The sequence below is a fragment of the Peromyscus californicus genome, unplaced genomic scaffold (assembly GCF_007827085.1).
Source record: "Peromyscus californicus insignis strain IS unplaced genomic scaffold, ASM782708v3 Scaffold_7__1_contigs__length_154581171, whole genome shotgun sequence".
Lineage (NCBI taxonomy): Eukaryota > Metazoa > Chordata > Mammalia > Rodentia > Cricetidae > Peromyscus > Peromyscus californicus.
Window position 1 is genome coordinate 69,275,226 of NW_026294595.1, and position 17,864 is coordinate 69,293,089.

Genomic DNA, 17,864 nt, shown 5'->3' on the forward strand with positions numbered 1-17,864 from the left:
CAGTGGGCTGCCCTCTGTGCAGCGGGCTCCCCTCTGTGTAGTGGGCTCTTTGTAGCTCGAATATCAGGAAAAGAGGAAGTTGGGCCCCGCAGCCCTGGGACTAGTGCTCAGGATACCAGGGATGCACCTTGTGGCACCAAGTTACACAACACTTGCAGAAGTCAGGGGTGAATGTTGCTTCCCAATGGAGCTGAGCTAAGAGAACACCCCTGGGTTAGGTGCTCTTCTGCATACTTTATAGACACCTTCCTGCCCGGGTGTGTCAGACACAACCGATAACACAGGGACTGAGCTGCAAGCACATCTTATGGGAAGTCCCGGGGTGGTCGGGGGAGCCGTGCCAGCCACCCTGTGACAGGCCAGTTGGCCATTTCTAAGCAAGAATAATTTAAACTGATGGAATGTAGTTTTGTGCCAAGACAGTTTACACAACAACACAAACACACCAGTATTTCCCTTCTGCTGTCATGACATTCATCTCAGGCCTGACCTCCTCCACAGTACTCCCATAAACATCCCCCCCCATCCCACCATCACCCCTTGGCCCTAAGACACACGTTAGTTGGGGGCATCATTCCTATAGCACTGCATACTAGAGAAGCTCCCAGAAGTAGGGTGTAGCATCAGACCATCCAGGTTTAAATTCAGTTTCATCACCTCTTAGCTGTGTGACTCTGGATAAGCGATTTAACCTGTCTGGACTTCATTCTAGTCCTGTGAAATGAGGAAGTTTAAAACCTGTTTGTTTGTTTGTAATTTGTTTCCCAGGTACAAATGCAAGTAAAATGTCTGGCATGTGGTGGGCTCTCAACGCATGGCAGTTACTGTAACTTTCCAATCTGTCTCTGAACTGTGATGTCTTGAGGGGAAGTCCCAGAGCTTTGTAAGTAGGTACCCCATAGGTGAGGTGAGGTTGGATGTGTAGATGAATGATGGGGTGGGTACGTGGGTGAGTGAGTAGATGGTGAATGGATGAACGGATGAGTTGGATGGGCTGTGGAAGAGGAGGGACTGTCACAAAGAGCACATGACTTCGGGTGCTCAGCCACCTGAAGAGTGTCTGAGATCCACTGTGCCAGAGTCACCTGGAACTATTATCATACACACCCTATGTTTTCACCCATTGGGTATGGTGAGGCCACACCTGGTGCCCAAGCCGAGCCAGCTTTGAGTATGTACAATGTTGCCAGACCTTCCCACCTTCCCAGGAGCCCCTGGGAGCATTAGTGGGGCCCAGGGAGTCTGGGGTTTCCAAGAGAACACTTTCGTGTCACCCCCTCCTGTGACTTTGCACTATGTATTGGGGGGGAGGTAGTTGTCACACACAGGGGCACAGGAATATGCCCTCCAGCCAGACCTGAGGGTCTACCCATGTATTTCTAAGTAGTTCCGGGGTGTAGGGACCACAGTGCTCTCTGGTCCAGTGTTGGGAGATATGAATTGCAGGGTTCCACAGGAGAAGCCATGCAAGACCTGCAAAGGTGGCTGCCCGCCCTGCTTCCTCCTCACCTGTTCAGTGATCAGCTTGGAGCAGAGCAGCAATTTCGGTGGCAGTTTCTCAGATGAGTTCTGGACAATGGACACACTGTGAAGAACAAACAGTTCTGCTGTTACCAGGCCGGAGATCAGGGAGTCTCTTCCCAGGAGTCGTCGTGTGCTACCCATTCCAATTCCCAGTATGCCCAGCGGCAAACACGTCCAGCTGAGGCACTCCCAACTTCCGTGAAACCCCTTTCATTTAATGGCTCTAAACACTGTGTGTGCCACCTCTCAGGATGTACCCAATCAGAATTCCAGCTTTCCAAGGTCCCTAGGGGGCTCCCACTCCTGGCTCTAAGTGCTGTGGGATTGAGAGAAGAGGAAATGGTCCACCATCAGAACACCTAAGAGCTGTACAGGTCTCCTTCCTCTCTGCAGTTTCCCCACTTCCCCTAGGCCTAGGCCAGCCCAGAACTGAGCAGGGGGCCAGTTCCAGCCCTGCTCACCAACTCCTCCCCCACACTGCAGGGATACCGCTGAGAAACGCAGCAAGAATCCTGTCCATCCGCTGCCAGAAACTTTCCTGCTGACATACTGGCTATAAAATGCAGACTCTGTACACGGCCCTCTGGGCCCTGTCTGGTTTTCCCTTCTTTATTCTTGTCGCCCTAGTTCTCTTACACATGCTTGTTTGATCAGACATGCTCTTACAATCGCCCGGTACTCTCGGCCCTTATCTACACCAGGGCCTTCGCACGTGCAGTTTCTCTGTTAGAAGCCTTCTTCACAGAAACTCCCAATGCAAATTTCTCAGCCTCTGCGAGTCTCACTTCCAGTGCACAGCATAGGCAGCCTTTACCAACACCCAGGCCCACACTGCCCAGCTCAGACCATCAGAGGCTCTAGAGGTGAGTTTGTGCCCCCAGGCGGTTGTCATATGCCTTCCCCAACAGATCTCCCTAGAATTCAGGGTCCTTCAGGGGCATCCTGCACCTATCTCCTTCTACTCAGGACTCTACAAATGCCCAGGATGTAGTGAGCTCCTGGCACATGAGCGTGAGAATGAGGTAAGAGGTGGGGATCTGGAGAGCTCAGGAAGGTCCCTTAGAGACACAGATCAACTTTAATCCTACAGAGGAAGCCACTGAACACCAAAAATGACATCACCGAACCCAGCATGGGGCACAAGCTTGTAACCCCAACATTTGGGAGGCTGAGGCAGAAGGATCAGAAATTCAAGGCCAGCCTCAAGTTTCACAGCAAATTTGAGGTCAGTACAAGCTAAATGAAACCCTGTCTAAAAAGAAGAAGAGGAGGAGGAGAAGGAGGAAGAGGGAATGCTGGGTTATTGCAATGGGAGTTAGTTGACTCCTACCAGGATTGGTCTGAAAACTCCTCTGAGTCTGAAAAGCTGGGAAAAGCACAGATTCCCTTCCTAGGAAGGTGCATACAGATGGTTTACTCCTATAATCCCAACACTGGGAGGCAGAGGCAGGAAAATCTCCAAGATTGAGGTAAGCGTGCCCTACGTAGTAAATTCTAAGCCAGCCAGGAATACATGAGAGATCCTGTCTCCAAAAGAAATACACAGGATTCACACTTAGTGGTTAGGAGTGTGTACTGCTGTTGCGGAGGGCCAGTTTGGTCCCTAGTACCTATGTAGGTGGCTCACAAATGGCCCAGCCCATAACTCCAGCTCCAGAGAATCCTGCATCTTCTTCTGTTCTCTTTGGACCCTGGCACTCACGTGCACATATCCACCCGGAGACATATAATGAAATATAAATCTTCACAAATAAGTAAATAATATTGGGGAGAGGACTCAGTGGGGTACAGACACTTGCTGTCAAGCGTGACAGCCTGAGTTCAACCCCAGGACCCACATGCTAGAAGGAAAAAACTGACTCCTGAAAGCAGTCCTCTGACCTCCATGTGCATTCACTGGTGCATGCACACACAATACAAACAAACAAATGTAAAGAAAAACTTGAAGATGAATTAATAAATTTCTAAAATGCTCAAAGACATGCTTCCGCCCAATTTCCAAGGATTGCCAGTCCTGGAAAGCCCACATGGGACCTGAATATCTACCACCCCCCATCACCCCAATCTCCTGGAGCTGTGTGTGGTCCCATCTTGGCTTCATACTGGAACTGTCCTGGAGCGTTAAAGCTGTGGGCACTTGATCTCCACAACCAGAGATCCCGGTGAACTGCTCAGAGTGCAGTCAGAACCCGGGTTTTCAAGCTCTCAGGATGGAACCTGTTGAGGTGCACTCAAGGGTCCAGCCCAGACGTCCGCTCCTGTGTGGTTCAAGCCTGAGTTTCCTGGTACAACAGTGTCATGTGATTCTCCCACCCCTCTGCTCTCCTCACCCTTCCAGTAGTTCAATTCCCTCCAGTGGCTTACCCCAGAGCACCGTCATGAGGGCCATTCAGGAGATCACTGTCTTCAGAGAGACCAGACAGAGTTAAGAGGCACAGGGTCACACAGGCAGCTGGGCTGGGCAGGAAGCAGAGTGCCTGAAAGCATGCAGGCCAATGCACACCAGAGTTCCAACAACGCACAAGTCTATGCTAAAGAGGCCACATGGGCCACCTCCTACCAGCTATGTGGCCAGGGACCACTGCCTTGATTCTGCTGTAGCTTTCCCACCAGTGAAAGGAGAAGAAAAGTGGGTCCCCGTGAAGCCTGGAGGAGCCAGGTGAGGGACTGGTCCGCAGTGTCAAATTCAATGGCAATGACATTTGAAGTTGGAAAGCAGTCAGAAACCATCAGAAGCCTGCTGCGGTCTCTAATGTGCACCCGCCCTGCGAGCTTCTACCCAGTGGTCCTGGCCTGTGTTCCCCAAAATATTGTGCACCCTAATAAACTTATCTGGGGTCAAAGACAGAACAGCCACTAGATAGACATAGAAGCCAGAAAATAGTGGCACTCACACCTTTAATCCTAGCATTCCAGAAACAGAAATTCCTCTGGATCTCGGTGAGTTCAAGGCCACATTGGAAACGGCCAGGCATGGTGACACACGCCTTTAATCCCAGAAAGCCAGCCTTTAATCCCAGGGAGTGGTGGTAGAAAGCAGAAAGGTCTATAAGGCGTGAGGACCAGAAACTAGCAGGCATTTGGCTGGTTAAGCTTTCAGGCTTCTAGTAGAACAGTTCAGCTGAGAGTCTTTCGGATATGAGGACACAGAGGCTTCCAGTCTGAGGAAACAGGACCAGCTGAGAAGTTGGCCAGGTGAGGTTAGCTGTGGCTTGTTCTGTCTCTCTGACCCTCCAGCATTTCACCCCAATACCTGGCCCCGGGTTTGATTTTATTAATAAGACTCTCTAAGATTCCTGCTACAGGCCTGCTCTGAAGCAAGAGTGGGGTGGGATCCCCTGGAGAGGATGTCATCCTCTGTCATCCCCATGGCAAAGAGCCTGCTCCCAGGCACAGGAGTCTGGCCTCTTAGACCCTGCAGGCTGGGAAGTCTGGCAGCCATGTCCGGTGAGTGGCCTGCTCGTCCATGGCAGAATGTGAAGGGAGGAAAACTGCCTGGCTTCAGGGCTTTGGAGACCACCTGGCCCAGCCTGGCCCCACAGGCTGGTATCTGGCACAGGTCTCCAGCCTCTGGACTTTGCCCGATCATTCACTGGAGGAGGCTGGGCATGGCAACAGTGTGTGTATGGCCCTGTGTGTTGTAATTGGCTGTGACAGCTGACTTGGGGATTACTTACTGGCTTTTTGACCTCTCACTATCTTATTTTCCAATCTCTGGTTGAACTTTCAGTTGTTGCTGTTGTTAAAACCAGAAAGGGGAAACAAACACCTGTTGCTCTGGCAACAGGAGAAGCTTGGGGCCATAAGGCAGCCTGGGAGTTTGGGTTCCCCGGAAGACCTCTTGGGAATCCTGCTCTGCTTCCTAGCTGCTGTGTGACCTAGCACAGGAAAGTTATCAAACCTCTCTGAGCCCTAATGGGCCTCACCTCTAGCAGAGAGGTGCTTGTGGGCCCCTGAAGCAGTGGGAGCCTGAACACAAGTGGCTGTCTCCCCCTAGTATCCCACATGTTTACTCACAGGATTCCAAAGTCCAGTCACATGACCCCATGAGCCAGATCGACAGGTTCCCACTCTCTGCCACCTAAACACTGTAGCCAGGAGATGACAAGCTTTAGCCTGTCATCTGCCATCACCCACAACTTCTCATTGAAGCTCCATAACAAGCGTCTAGATAAAGCACTGTCCCCATTCAACAGCTAGAGAAATTGAGGCTCAGAGGTGCAGTGACGTGTCTAAGGCCACCTAGCGACTAAGTCAGCATTCCTTCCTTACCTGATGCTGGGTAACGAGTTGGCGGAGGCCCCACCCAACCCTTCCTCACCCCATCTTCCACCAGACCCCTTCTATCCTGACCAAGCTCCTGAGGTATGACTCTTGGCTTCCTGAGAAGGAAGGAGACCAGATCCTCCAATCCTGGCCAGGATGTCCCTTCAATTTGGCCACTGAGGCCTATACAGGTGGCCCTTCTTGATTTTGCTCTGAAACCTGAGCAATGTGACTGGAGAGCCCTTGACTGCAGAAGAGGCCACCTTTGAAGGAAGTAGGGAACAGGGGAGCACAGACCCTGGAGCCAGCCTCCTCAACTGGCCCACGCACCAAAGGCACAAGCTGAACTAGGGCCCCTGACCTCCCCAGTGTGCTGGGTTCTGTGGCTCCCACACTCAGATGCACTGTGCTAGGAATGCCCCAGACACCTCAGTTCAGTCTCCACTTCCCAGTGAAGAGATAAGGCCCAGAGATAGCACTTTTGGGGAAATGCATGTTGAGGAGCTGGGGTGTGTGTGTGTGGGGGGGCTAGTTAAAGTGCCCAGTGCTCTGGGCTGCTTTATATTCTGATGGGAAGAAGTGTCCACATTTATTCATCACATTGGGATATACAAATAGAGCTGGGCTTGGCCTGAAGTGTCCAGCCCATGGCTCTGCCCTTGGAGGCAAAACAAATGACCATCTCAATCTAACTATTCCTCATTTGGAAGGTCAGAGAGGAAGCTATGAGTCTGAGGAACACTTATAGACTTCACGCCAGGCTATTCAGAAATCTCAGATCTCAGATTCTAGGGCCTTATGTCAGGACCTAGGTGCCCAGGAGATTTCTATCTTATAAGGTAGAAGCAGCTACCTTTTAAGACTCTCTCCTCTCCCCAGTAAACCAGGTCATAGTGTAGACTCTAAGTTGAGAGAGACTTAATTATAATCTCATTACTCATAGCTATGTGACCTTTGACAAGGAGCTTTCCCACTCTGGGCTTAGCACTGTCTGTAAAGTGGACTATCATGGATGTCCAGGAAGAAGCTAGCCCTGACTTGCAGACATCTGAGGCCTCGTGAACTCTAGGAGGTCTTTAGCCGAGTAGTGAAGTGTCCTCTCCTCACACAGCAAGAGGGTATGCATGAAGATGTCCCTTGAGAGGTGGGACAGGCCTGGGGCTCCAGCAGACTGGCCCAGAAAGGTCAAGGTCACTAAGTCCTTGAAATGGAGTCTGGCGGAGGGCAGAGTGGGGGACAAAGGGAATGTGCTCACTGCCCAAGTCACCATACCCAATTCCCAAACCTCAGCAGGACCACCGAGGCTCAGGAGGAAGCGGGTAACATTTGCCCTGGTCACACAGGGATAGTGGCCTAGCTCAGCTGGGCCCTCAGGACTCTAACTCCGCAGCCCAAGGCCCTGAACATTTTATAAGAAGGGACCATCCCTGAAGTCGGGGATGACATGGGTAACTGGCCCCTGAGGCCCTAGAGTCTGAGCAGATGGGAGTGGTGTCCAGTATCTTCAAGGTCAGTGGCACAACACTTCACAGCCCCTGCCTGCCCTGTCCCAGCCAGCTGGACAGAGCTGACCCATGGGGCCTGCTGAAACCCCAGTGTAAGGCTCAGAGGTAAAGGGCTCAGGGATCCAAAGGCCACTTGGGGACCCCAAGTGATTTCCATCCTGAGCCACTGCAGTTCATCAAGATTCCACCATGGGCTAGCCTCAATCTGGACACACAACACAGGAGCTCACAAGACAATGAAGCACCAAGTAACACTCTGTGACAAAGACCCAGCTGTCCTACTGCCTCTGAGGGACAGCTGGGTTGTGGGAACAGTCCACAGTACTAAGTAACCACAAGTGACCACAAGTCACAGTACTAAGTGACTGCAGTTATCCTTGATGGAGAAACCTCCTGTCTCCTACTCTTCACACCCGTGACACAGTTGGCAGACTGTTACCCCAAGATCTGATCCAGATCCCCCCCTGTGCTAACCACCGTGTTTCATGGCCAGCAGAAACAGTTTTGTACGATAAGGAACTGACAGAACCTAACCAAGGTTATCTTGCTTTTACTCAGGCAGTTTTATAGTACAGACACCAGACCTAACCAGCAGCAGACAACCTACAGTGGACCCTGTGAGGTCTGGGGAAGAGACTTGCTCACCCACCCATATGATGGGCAAACTCTGGGCCAGGGCCAGGGTTCCTAAAACAGAGCCTGGGTGTGGGCCCCGAGTGGGTGATTAGGGACAGGGAGGGGACTGTAATCAGGGATCCCACATGGCAGCAGGCAGCAGGCTCTGGCAGCTCCACTGTAACCTCCCCAGGCTGAGCTCGGGACAGGAGGGGTATGGCTGCAAGGCTGCTTCCTGCAGGCAGCCCTCCCAGAGCCCTCCTGCCATCTCCACAAGTGTTCAGACAGGCTCACACTCTGCTCCTTCTGCCCCTTCCCAAGTGCTACTTTCTCTCTCTCTCTCTCTCTCTCTCTCTCTCTCTCTCTCTCTCTCTCTCTCTCTCTCTCTGTGTGTGTGTGTGTGCGCGCGCGCGCGCGCGCGTGCATGTGTGCGCGTGCATGTGTGTGTGTGTGTGCGTGTCTCCCCTCCCCCCTTTCTGTCTCTCTCTTAGACAGGTCCTCATGATCTGAGCCCTGTCTTCAAACTCACTCTGCAGTCAGGGATGACCTTGAACTTCTTATCCTCCTGCCTTCACTGCCTGAGCGCTGGGGTTTCAGGCATGTGCTACCACACCTGGCATATATGGGGCTAGGAACTGTCCCAAGACTCTGTGCACACTATGCAAACGCTACCAACTGAACCACATCCCCAGCCCCTGAGACTTACTTTCCTGAACCTCTGCTTCCACCCCTGAAAATGGCCAGACTTCCTGCTTCCCCTGGTTGCAGGTTTAAGAGGTATTTGCATGTTTGGTGGGGACACCAGGGTGAGACAGCATCACACACAGAGGAACCCACACTCCTGGGGCGAACACAGAAAGCCAAGGCGAAGGCAGATGTACAACTCAGAGAGCATCTTACTGACATCTAGCTCTAAGCACTGGCCAGGCTGGGAGGAGAGGGGACGACAAGCCCTCTCTCCTGTCTCCCCCTCTGTGGCTCCCGTGCCTCTGCCTACAGGTCCTCGGAGCCTTCCTGCCTCCTTGTCTCTGGGACCACTTCTCCAGCAACCACAGAGCCCATGAACACCCGGGGGCGACAGCCACCTCACTGAGTATATAGCTCAGATGTTAGCCTCATCAGCCCTCTGCAGGGTGGGCACCAGGCTCTAAGGAGGGGGTGGTTCCACAGCGGGCACCGGGGCTGCACCCTCAGGAGGCCTGGCTGAGGGTTGTGTCACCCTCTTCCTCCCCAGCGGGCCGTGACCATTGAAGCAGCACAAGCGCTCAGCCGTCAAAGCAGGGAAACATCCACAGAGGAGGCCAGTGCGTTCTGTACATTTCCACCAGGACCCCGGGGGCTCTTGGGGTCTGTGTGGCTGCTGAGGAGCCACGGCCAGGAGACTTCTCAAGGGTGGCTGTAGGATTAGCCAGGATGGCTGGGACACAGACGCTCTGCTCAGAGAAGTACAGAGGATCGTGGGGAGTCATGATGGGGAATGAAAAATGTGAGGGGTGAAAGAGGCAGAGAAGTGTGAGGAGGGGAGAATGGGAGAGGAAGAGGGAGGGAGAATAAGGCGTTAGAAGACAGACAGATATCCAGGTGACAGGAGCCTCCTCTTTCAGACCTCATGTACTCTCTGGTTCCTAGAGGTATGCTTGGGGAATGTGCTCAGAGAGAAAGTACGCAAACCTCAGGCCCTCCTGGCCCACCAGGAGTCAGACCCCCCAGGCCCCTAGCAACTCCAGATGCTGATGAGTCCACTCACACCATGTCTTGTAACCAGGGCCCTGTGCTCCCTTGGGGCTCCTAAGGACACCGTGTCCCTCTGGCTCTGCTTCTCCTCTCTCTCCCCCATGAGCTACCAGCAGCTACCCACCTCCACCAGCTTGTTCTCAGTCCAGGCCATACCCCCTCCAGCCTCCTGAGCCGTCCCCTGGGCTAGTCTTTATTGCCAGATGGGGTACAGAGGAGCTTGGAGCCTAGCCACGTCCCATACCCAAAGTAAGGGGAGACAAACAGGGTGTAGGAATGTTACTGGGGGTAGGGAAAATTAAGACAGAGTCTTGTTATATAGCACAGGCTAGCCCCAGACTTGCGCCAATCCTCACGCCTCAGCCTTCTAGGTGCTGGGATTAGAAGCCTGTGCCACCATGTGGTCTGGGAGAAGGAACTCAGTGTCAGTCGGCAGCAGAAAAGTCACAGCCACACCACGTCCCCAAGAGCCCATGGACTCTTCTCCTCGCCATCAGGGCTCCAGGGATGAAAAAAGGACAGAAACCAGCTGGACCAGTTCTTCACTTCACTACTTGTGGTCCCAAATCTCAGTATGCCAATGTGTGACACCCGCTATCACAGCCCCTTAAAGCCGATGGGAATCATGGCCCTCCACCCTTACACTCAATACTTAACACTCTTCTCTCCTCACAGGACCGCCACCTCCCTTCCCTCTCTTGGCAGATAGTAGGCCAACCCTCTGGGATGCAGATCCTGAGGGTGGTGGGGTGAAGGTGGTGGGTCCTGGCTGTGGGCCTGGGGAAGGGCCCTTTAAGGGTGGCCATGCTCACTCCTGCTGTAGGCAGTAGGAAGTCTAGGCAGCTAAGGGACCAGTATACTGATGACTAGCATGAATAACTAGTAGATGTAGGGTGGGGAGTTACTGGCATTTCCAGAGAGCCGGGACAACCCAGGGGGTGGTTAGTGTTTTTCCCTGAATGCCTGCAAGTCACCCGAGGGAAAAGCATCCTTTTCCTTAAAAGACAAGCGATAACTCCAGGTCTTCAAGACCTGAGGACCAAGGTCTGAAGCTGATAGTCCCTGAAACACACAGGCCCAAACACCCTGAGCCCCAGGTCTCTGCAAGGGCCTGGTCCCACATCTGCTCTAACCCTGTGCTCAGGCCTAGTTAGGGAGGCCACCCAGGCTAACCACGCTAGCCAGGCTAGTCATGTCACCAGCTACACAGAGCTTGAGATTACAAGTTTATGCCCCCATGCCTGGCTGGGATATCATAGCAATACCAGGCCCCAAGCCTGTGGACTTTCCTCAGGCTTCAGGGCCCTAGGGAGGAGGAACAGGAACCAGCTGGACCAGTTTCTTGGTCAGAGGACCAAGTTTTCCTCCAGGGAGGATGGTGGCCTAGAAGGAGGACAAGAGATGGCAGGCATTCAGGCAGAGCAGTAGACCCTACATCCTGATGTGTGAAAGTCTGCAAAATACTGTTCTGAGGACATATGGGTTCTAGGAAAAAAGCCAGGGGCAGAGTGTGCCTAGGATCCCACTCCCACCTCCACACCTCTCTGGGCTTTTACATTCCAGGGCTGGAGACAGTCCGGACCATCACCTTTCCTCCACATGGGCTCCGGATCTGGTCCTTCATGGGGTCTTGGGCCCCTCACACCAGGGCCCACCAGCTCAATGTGGAGTACTGGGTTCTCTGGGGCTGAGGAGAGAGGGGTCAGAGTTCTCCCTTCAGAAGGCAGTGTGGTGATACCATGAGACTGACAGCCACGTTCTCCTGTGCTGTGGGATCTGGGCAGCTTGCTCAGCACCCTGTCACTGTGAGAACAGTCTAAGTAACATCCCTCTCCCTGCCTGATTCTCAGGCACTGGAGGGCCTGAGAGTGTGTGTGAGAAACTGTCCATGGCCAACAGCTATAAAGTACAAGGTATCATTATGAGAAAAGGGGAGTGGGTGCCCCAGGAAGGAGTGTGGGATTGGAATGCCCAGCCCTGCCCCTTTCGGTTGGCAACCTGAGCAGGCACTTCCAATCTCATCCCTCAATTTCTTTCTGAGAAATGGGCACTGATGACCTCTACTTTGGGAGGCTGACCTGGTACAAGAATTCTCTGCGAACAGCCCCAGGCAGGCCTGGCTCGCACGAGACGCTCAGAGAAGCCACAAAGCAGCCTCCCTCTGTTGCACGTGACAGGCAGAGTCCAGGCTGAGGGAAAGTTTCTGGCTTCCGGGAGCACATACTGGCTGGGGAACAGGAGACGTGGACTTAGATCACGTTACTGAGGATTCAGTGGGGAAGCAGAACAAGGCCCTGCCTTAGGAACGGCATGGAGACTCAGCTCCCTGGGGACTCTCCCCGGGTAGGCATAGTGCTAGAGAAGGTATGGAAGGTATGGAAGCTACCCTCCCCACAGGAAAAAGCCAAGGCAGGTAAGGGTGAGGGGCACAACAGAGTCAAAGTCTGCTGGAAGCCAGCTTTCAAGAGTCTTGCACACTCACACCCAGGCCCACCGGTCAGTGCAGAGCCTTGGGTTCTCTGGGGCTGAGGAGAGAGGGGGCATGTGCCAGAGCCTCAGTTCTCCTTTCAGTAAAATGGGGGTTCTCCTACGTGTAAACTTCCCCATTCACACAGCATCCGTATGGAGAAGGGAAGGGAGGACAGTCACCAAGCCTCCCTGGGTGAGCCTCTATTAACAGGACACAAGCCCCACCTCCACGCACATCCATTCCGCTAGGCTGCCTTCACTAAGGGCTGCCCTGCAGGACATCCTGGGATGGATGGTGTGTTAGAAACGTGTTTGCCAGGTGGTAGAGCAATTGCCTAGCATGTGTAAGCCCCTGGGTTCAGTCCTCAGCGTGGAAAGGGAAAAAGAAAAGACAGAAATGCACATTCTGGGCCCAGCAAGAAGGTTCAGTGGGGGAAGGCCCTTGAGGCCAGGCCTGAAAACATAAGTTCAATTTTCCCAGGTTCCATGTGGTGGAAGAAGAGAACAGATTCCCATGATGTGTCCCCCACAACCCCCTCCACCAACCCTCATACACATACTAAGATAGATAGATAGATAGATAGATAGATAGATAGATAGATAGATAGAAAGCAAGAAAGATAGATAGATAGAAGTAATAAAAAATGAAATGCACATTCACAGGCCATGTCCCACCCTAGTTGGACAAAGCTTTCCCAAGCTTTCTAATGACTGGCATGCACACCAGTGAGAGCCACAGCACCTGTCATGGCCCACCTCCCACTCCTGAGATGTCCTATCAGGGGCTCGTCTCCTGGAGCCCTGGTTTCCAGAAGCCTACTAGGAAGAAGGAGTCACTGCAGGGACAGGCCATTAAATAGTAAAGTGATCCCATGACCAGTTAATGATACCACAGGTTCCAAGGGAGGAGGGTCCAAAGTCACACCAAAGAGAGACCTGGCTGCCTCTTACTGTTTCCTGCCTCTTCCAAACACAATAAACTCCCACGTATACACTGCCCTTCCTGTGATCTTGAACCCAGAGACCACCTAACCCAAAAGGTACCTTGAGGAATTTACTACTCACTCTGGAGGTCAGAAGGCCTGAGCACAAAATACAGTAAAGACAAGGTGACCATTTCAGCCGCATGGGTCATCATGAAATATTCAAATGGGCAGGCGGTTGCTTAACAGAGGGAACACACCTCCTCTTCCTGGAGCTGGGAGTTGGGCTGTGGGGTCATGTGGCAAACTCCTCCCTAGGCCATGGTAAACCCAGGCTCAGGCTCACAGGAAGCCACTCTGATGGCACAACCCCAATCTGGGGGTGTGAACACTTCTTTTATGGTTTGTTTTTAAAAGCCCAAACACCAAATTGTTCACCATGGTTATCTCTGAGTAATTATTTCCTTTAAGTATATGGTTCTGTATACTGTAATTTTTTCCACACAATCTCTCTTCAATAATTAGAAAGTTTTTCATTTTTTTCCATTTGGTTCATATGGAAACAAAGATTCTTTGGTCACTGTTGTTTTGGGACATATATGTGTGTATGCTGTGCCTGTGTGTATGTGTGTTCCCTTGTATATGGGCACACGTGTGGAAGCCTGAAGTTGAAGTCTGGTGTCTTCCTGTGATTCCTCTCCACTTTATTTACTGAGATGGCTTCTCACTGAACCTGGAGCTCCCCAATTCCAGCTAGTCTAACCAGACAACTTTCCCCAGGGATTCCCTGTCTCTGTCTCCAAGTGCTGAGGTTACAGGCACCCTTGCTTGGCTTTTAGATGGGTTCTTGGAGTCCTCACACTGACAGGTTACCCACTGAGCCATCTCCTCAGCCCACAAGGTTGTTTTGCTTTGTTTTTTAAGTCTATGCAATTACCCCTGCTCCGTTTTAATGTTATTTGGGTCCCCTCAACTCTATACCAGCAACACCCAACTCCAGGCTGGGCTTATTCAACCAAAGTAAGAAACCATAAAGGCCCGAGTCCCCGGCCGATCCTTGGCTCTTCAGGCAGCAAGTTCCCTCCCCCAAGCTCAGGGCTGTCTGGCTGGGCTCTCATCTGCCATGCCATCACACTTACCAGCTCCTTGCTTTACGAGGGTGGGCTCTTCCTGCCACTAAATATTCCCTCATCTACCCTCCCTGCATGCCAAGGGTGAGAAAGTGCCACAGGCAGGCTGAGCCTGGTGGCCCACGCCTTTAATCCCAGCACTTGGGAGGCAGAGGCAAGTGGATCTCAGTGAATTTGAGGCCAGCCTGATCTACATAGTGAGTTCCAGGACAGCCAGGGCTATGAAGAGAGACCCTGTCTCAATCAATCAACCAACCAGTCAGTCAGTCAGTCAATCAATCAATCAATCAATCAATCAATCATCAATCAATAAGTCTGGCTAAGCCTGGAGTCCCAGTGTCTGGAAGAATCCCATTAAGGTGCATGGAGCTCTCCAAAGTTCTCTGCTTACAACATACACAAAGCTTGAGGACAAAGCACCACCCTAAACTGTCTCCAGGAAAAGAAAGGCCTGCTGCCTGGGGATCTTCTGGACAGACTAGAGTAGAACACACATCCTCCTTGTCCTGGACACTGTGCGCTCGCACGCACACACACACACACACACACACACACACACACACACACACACACATACACAGACCAGAGGTCAGAGAGGTGGACGGTCTACATGACAGAGCATGACTCGAAGCCTAGACACCCACTCACTCATTATATAACTTCAAAGACATCAATCCTCTTCAAATGCGTCCACCGAGTTTCTATGCCCTCTATAAATAGTGATGCCCTGTCCATTCCCCTGCAGTGGCACACTAATAATCCATCTCCTCAGACAGAGTGGGAGATGATTTTCTCTCTATAGATGTGCAACTGCTAACTGTTGTGACTAGCCACAGGTGGTGAACATGTACTGAGTGCTTACTACACACTGGAAGTGCTTTGTATGTGTGTGTGTGTGTGTGTGTGTGTGTGTGTGTGTGTGTGCGCGCGCGCGCGCGCGCGCGTACGTGGGAACGTGGGAACACACACTCCTCTCTACACTTGTTTCACCGTGGAGGGACCTCTATTGAATATACACTGCTAGCCTTGCCCCCACCCCCGCCCTTCTTCAGTCCCTGCCCCAGATCCAAGGGTAGCTTATCTGATGGGCTCCTCTAGGAGACACACTGGGCTGGCTAGGCCAGGCTCCCCCGGCACAGAGCCAGGTTGTTTGCAGACAGCTGCCATCTTGGTGTTGTCTGCTCTTGCCACCTGCTTCTGCAGCGAGGCAGGCTCCTGCCAAGTGCCACCTGTATCCAAACAAGTGACTCCACCGGTTCCAGAATAGACAGTATGCAAGCCCTATGCCCAGATCTAAAGCCATGTCCTATCTTAGCCTTTCACATATGGTAAGCTCACCTAGCCCTCATTCAGTGCCCTGGTATAAGTTTCATTAGCCCCATCCCCATTTCACAGCATGTTGAGGCTCAGAGAGGCAATTAAGCTGTCCTCATAAGCTGCTGGTGACAAGCTCTGTGAATAGCACCTAGCTCTCAGGTGGGTCACACCTATGCTACCTGTGATGTTCTCACCCATATCTGGTGTTGGTTGCCCAAGCAGGCTGTGGCCCAGGCACTCCCTGGGAGTTGCCTGGGCCTTGACAAGCTGATATGTTCTTCAAATCAACACTCCACCCCTCCTCTGAAAACACAGGATTGATTAACAACCAAAAAACTCAATGTGACCTCAAGTTTACAAAATCTATTTCTCTTCAAATATGTGTCTTTTGTAACTTTGTTGTGTGTGTTCATTTTTTTTTAAAATTGAATATCAAAATAAGTTGGGTTTCTGGCATAAGGTTTAGAAAATAAGGAAACTTTAAAAGGCAATAAATTATCTCAAATCTGCATATTTGGATATGGTAATGTGCATATATATTTACTTGGAGTATTTATTTAGTTATTTATTATGTGTATGAGTGTTTTGTCTATGTGTATATAAATGCACTGTGTGTGTATGGTACCCACGGAGGCCAGAAGAGGAAGTCAAATCCCCTTGGAACTGGAGTTAAGACAGGTGAGAGCCACCATGTGGGTGCTGGGAACTGAACCCAGGTCCTCGGCAAGAGCAGTAGAGTTCTCTTAACTGCTGAGACAGTTCTCTAGTCCCTATTCTTCTTTTTGTTGTTGTTATATTTATTTATTCATTCAGTGTGTGTGTGTGTGTGTGTGTGTGTGTGTGTGTGTGTGTGTGTGTGTGTAGGCACACATATGGAGGTCAAAGGACAACTTTTAGGAGTTGGTTCTCTCCTTCTGCCATATGGTTCCTGGGGCTTGAACTCATACCCTCCAGCTTGGAAGTAAGGGCCCTTGCCGGCTGAGGCACCCCTCATCCCACTGTGCATATTGAAAGAGGTGTTTAACTGCTCTGGGGCCTTGGTGAGGAGTCATGGGGAGCAGCTGCTACCCTTCTGTGCCCGAAGAGCCTCCTGGCAGCCAATGAGAGCTGACCCTCCCCACCTTCCTCCTGGGCTGGCTCACCCAGATGCCCTCTCCCTGGGAAAGGCCCTGCTCTGCCCACAGTGGCCGCACATGTGCCTGGATGACAGAAGCCTCACAGAGCAGCTGCAGGATGACAGTTACAGCTCCGCAGTCTGGGAAGGGCTGGAACTTGTCTGAGGTTTCACAACACATCTTCAGGACAAGCTGGAGTATGAACCCAACTGCCTGGTCTTTAGATTCAAGGCTCCAGTCTCCCAGGGACTTAAGCCTGCTTCCTGTCAACAACAGTGGCCAGAAGCAGGATGTACGGAGACAGCACCCAGTAGCCCAGCACTGTCCAAAATCTTTCACAAACATTAGCTCCTAGGTCACTGTCAAACAGCATGAAGTGAGCACAGCTGTCCCTTGGTGCCTGTAAAGGACACCAAATCTGGGGATGCTCAGAGCCCCTTATGAACAACAGTGTAATGTCTGGATAACCTGAGTACATCCAGTATACCTGAAGCCCTCTCTGGTTGTCACACTGTATCATTTGGAATTAATGACAGCTCCACCAAAGCCTGCCCACATGACAGTTTTCCCCCAAACGCCCCAGGTCCACAGCTCACTGGCTGGGCAGATATGAAGCCCCTACCTGTGGGATGGCTAATCCTAGCTGCCAAGGTGACAGACTCAAGATCACCTAGGAGACCAGCCTCTGGGCATGCCTGGGAGGGATTATCTAGATTAGGTTGATTGAGGTGGGAAGATGCACCTAGAGTAGGAAGCAGCAATCCATAGCCTGGGGCTTCAGACTGCATGAAATGGAGAAGGCTCGCTGAACACTCTGCTTTCTGACTGCAGATACAATGTGACCAGCAGCTTAAGCCCCTCCCCTCATAGTGTGCCCACCATAGCAGACTGTATCCCTTCAAACTGAGAGCCAAAATACACCCCACCCCACGCCGCCGCCGCTTTAAGTTGCTGTTTATCCAGAATTCTGTCATAGCAATGGGAAAATAATGAACGCTCTGTGGACAACCTGTGGCTGTCCCCTTCACGGGTACCGACACTGGTACTAGGGGATACAGACGCTTGCCCAAGGTCACTCTCAGATGGTGAGCAGCAGCGGTGGCAGACATCTTGGAAGTTTGATTCCAGAGTCTCTGACCCTGCCTAGGGTTCCTGCACTCCCCCAGGGGCCCAGGAAGCCTTTAGAACATATGCTGCCTGAAGTAAGGAAATCAGGCAGAGGCCCACTCCCTGCCCCAGGGAGTTCCTCAAGAGTTCCATGGCACA

General features: G+C 52.0%; 1 protein-coding gene across 1 annotated transcript in view; it reads right to left on the reverse strand.

The window, feature by feature from the left end:
- Window positions 1–17,864, reverse strand: part of Cd82 (CD82 molecule) — a 46,721-nt gene that overhangs the window by 23,944 nt on the left and 4,913 nt on the right. Inside the window, exon 2 of the mRNA XM_052724725.1 lies at window positions 1,510–1,585. The gene's annotated coding sequence lies outside the window, so the exon portion shown is untranslated. The remainder of the gene's footprint in view (window positions 1–1,509; window positions 1,586–17,864) is intronic.